Below are 3,828 nucleotides of genomic sequence, written 5' to 3' on the forward strand. Positions count from 1 at the left end.
AAGAGATATGTGAAAGGGTTAGTTTCTGGGAGAGTGTCAGAGGAAGAGAACGTGATGATGGTTTCAATAGAGTGCAATGCTGTGCTGCAAAACAAAGTGCTAAAGAAGAATGATGATCCAAGGCGATTTGTCTTATCTGTGAGAATCGGTAAAACGATTTTTGCAAACTCCCTCTGTGATCTAGGTTCCAGTGTGAACCTTATGCCATATTCAGTGGCTAAAAGGCTGGGTTACACGAAGTTCAAGTCTACACGGATTTCGTTAGTATTTGCGGATAGATCCACCAAGCGCCCCATAGGAGTGTTGGAGGATTTACATGTCCAGATAGGGGACACGCTTATACCAGCAGACTTTGTGGTTCTGGAACTTGAAGAAGAACCACGTGACCCCCTGATCTTAGGTAGATCATTCTTATGCACAGCTGGTGCGATTATAGATGTGCAAGGGGGAGCGATCGATCTCCAGCTGGGGGATATGATCGCAAGGTTTGAGATGAATAAGCTGCTCAAGAAACCTATGATAGATGGTCAGACTTTTGTGGTTGATGATGGTTCAGAGGTTGCACATGAGGTTACCGATGAAGTTCTCACTCTCGACCCGTTGGAGGTTGCCTTGACAAAGGCAGAGGGTAAGTATGGATTCTTGAATGAGGAAGCTGATGGTTTTACACGCATTTTGGATGCAGGTACACGGTTCCAGCAACTGGTAGCTTACGCCAGCCTAGACGATGAGAACCAATCAGGGGAGGAATCCGCCGAGGGAGCACCTGCTCCGGATTCCGGAGCACATGCTCCGGTAAAGTCAGCGGACGGTCCTTGGAGCGAGTTAAGAGCTCCAAAGGTAGAGCTAAAACCACTTCCAGCCGGGCTAAGGTACGCGTTCCTAGGTCCTAACTCTACATACCCCGTGATAGTGAACTCTGAACTAAACAATGTAGAGACCGCTTTGCTCCTTTGTGAACTTAGGAAGTATAGAAATGCTCTAGGGTATTCACTAGATGACATCCCAGGAATCTCACCAGATCTTTGCATGCATAGGATACATCTAGAAGATGAATCAATGACTTCGGTAGAACATCAGAGGAGGTGGAACCCGAATCTAAAGGATATTGTTAAGAAAGAGATAATGAAACTTCTAGATGCGGGTGTAATTTATGCTATTTCTGATAGTTCCTGGATTAGTCCAGTTCATGTAGTCCCTAAGAAAGGTGGGATTACAGTGGTTAAGAATAATAAAGGATGAGTTGATTCCTACTAGGACAGTTACGGGACATCGCATGTGCATAGACTATAGAAAACTTAATGCTGCGACCCGTAAGGATCATTTTCCTTTGCCGTTTATTGATCAAATGCTTGAGAGATTGGCTAACCATCCTTACTACTGTTTCTTACATGGCTATTCAGGTTTCTTTCAGATCCCAATCCATCCCGACGATCAAGAGAAGACCACATTCACATGTCCTTACGGCACCTTTGCTTACCGCAGAATGCCGTTTGGCTTGTGCAATGCACCAGCAACCTTCCAAAGATGCATGATGTCCATTTTCACTGACCTGATTGAGGATATAATGGAAGTTTTCATGGACGATTTCTCCGTCTATGGGAGCTCCTTTTCCGTTTGTTTGTCTAATTTGTGCAGGGTGTTGCAGCGGTGTGAAGACAAACATCTGGTGCTGAATTGGGAGAAATGCCACTTCATGGTCAGAGATGGGATAGTGCTGGGACACAAGATTTCTGAAAAGGGGATTGAGGTTGACAAAGCCAAGGATGAGGTGATGATGAGTTTACAACCGCCTAATTCGGTCAAAGGGATCCGCAGTTTCCTTGGTCACGCCGGTTTCTACAGACGGTTCATTAAGGATTTCTCCAAGATAGCAAGACCACTTACCCAGCTGTTGTGTAAGGAAGTGAAGTTTGATTTCCATTCTGCTTGCTTTNCATACTTGTTGGTTCCAAAGTGGTTGTTCACACTGATCATGCAGCATTGAGGTATCTACTGACGAAGAAGGATGCAAAACCAAGGCTACTCTGATGGATTTTGTTGCTTCAAGAGTTTGACTTGGAGATTAAAGACAAGAAGGGTATTGAGAACGGAGTTGCAGATCACTTGTCAAGAATGAGGATAGAAGAAGAGCTACCCTTGGATGATAGCCTTTCTGAAGAACATGTTTACTCGATCGGCATCTTTGATCCCGCCGAGCACATGCTCCGCCTGGGAGCACATGCTCCGAAAACCCCATGCAAGGCAATCGATACCAACAAACAGCCGAGTTTTCCTTGGTTTGGAGAGTATGCAAACTACCTAGCAGCAGAGAAAGAACCTACTGAGTTTGTGGGGAACAAGAAGAAGAAGTTCCTAAAAGACATAAGGCGGTATTTTTGGGATGAGCCTTACCTCTATAGGCATTGCTCGGATGGTGTTTTCAGGAGGTGTGTGACTGAGGAGGAGGTTCCTGGAGTCTTGTTTCATTGCCATAGCTCACCCTATGCTGGACACTTTGCTACTTTCAAAACCGTGTCCAAAGCTCTTCAAGCGGGTTATTGGTGGCCTACCATGTTCAGAGATGCGCAGCGGTTCGTGTCTACTTGCGACACATGTCAGAGACAAGGGAACATCAGCAGGAGGAATGAAATGCCTCAGAATTTCATCTTGGAGGTTGAGGTATTTGATGTTTGGGGAATTGACTTCATGGGACCTTTCCCGAACTCATTCGGCAATGAGTACATATTGGTGGCTGTCGATTACGTGTCCAAGTGGGTAGAAGCTTTGGCCAGCCCCAATAATGATGCAAAGATCGTGCTCAAGATGTTCAAGTCGGTTATTTTCCCACGGTTTGGTGTCCCACGGGTAGTCATTAGCGATGGTGGATCGCATTTCATTAACAAGGTCTTTGAGAGTCTTCTCAAGAAGAATGGAGTGAGGCACAAGGTCGCCACCCCCTACCACCCACAAACAAGCGGCCAAGTTGAGATCTCTAACCGGGAGATTAAGAGCATTTTGCAAAAAACAGTGAACACAACAAGGAAGGATTGGTCTCAGAAGCTAGATGAGGCTCTATGGGCTTATAGAACCGCCTACAAAACACCCCTGGGGACTACACCGTTTCACTTGGTGTATGGTAAGGCGTGTCACCTTCCTGTTGAGCTAGAGTACAAGGCTGCTTGGGCAGTGAAAATGCTGAACTTTGACACTAAGAGCGCCCATGAAAGGAGGAAGATGCAACTGCATGAGCTAGAGGAGATTAGGCACCTCGCCTATGAAAACTCAAAACTCTACAAGGAGCGTACCAAAGCCTACCATGACAAGCGGATCCTCACTAGGACCTTTGCTCCTAATGATCAAGTCTTGTTGTTCAACTCTAGGCTGAAACTGTTTCCCGGAAAGCTAAGATCACGATGGTCCGGACCCTTCACCATCAAGGAGATTAGACCATATGGGGCTGTTGTGTTGCTGGACACAAAAGGAGGAAAATTTGTGGTGAATGGACAGAGGCTGAAGCCGTATCTTGCTGTCTCTGAGCATGCAAGGGGTGAGACCGTCACCCTAGGTGATCCTCCTACTGCCTAAGGAGCTTTCTAGTCAAGCTAATGACTTAAAACAAGCGCTGGGTGGGAGGCAACCCACCAGATATATATTGCTGAGTTTTTCTTTTTCTTTTTAGGATTTGTTTCTTCTCTTTTCGGTTTCAGGAATGTTGGAAGAAGACGCGGAGCACATGCTCGCAGGACGCGAGCAACCCGAGCACATGCTCGGCGAACTGAGAACCAAAGAAAAAGAGAAGAGCGATTGGGCCAGGTAAGTTTAATGAATTTCAGGCCCAGGCCCACC

Source organism: Camelina sativa, chromosome 13, assembly GCF_000633955.1.
Source record: "Camelina sativa cultivar DH55 chromosome 13, Cs, whole genome shotgun sequence".
Taxonomy (NCBI): Eukaryota; Viridiplantae; Streptophyta; class Magnoliopsida; order Brassicales; family Brassicaceae; genus Camelina; species Camelina sativa.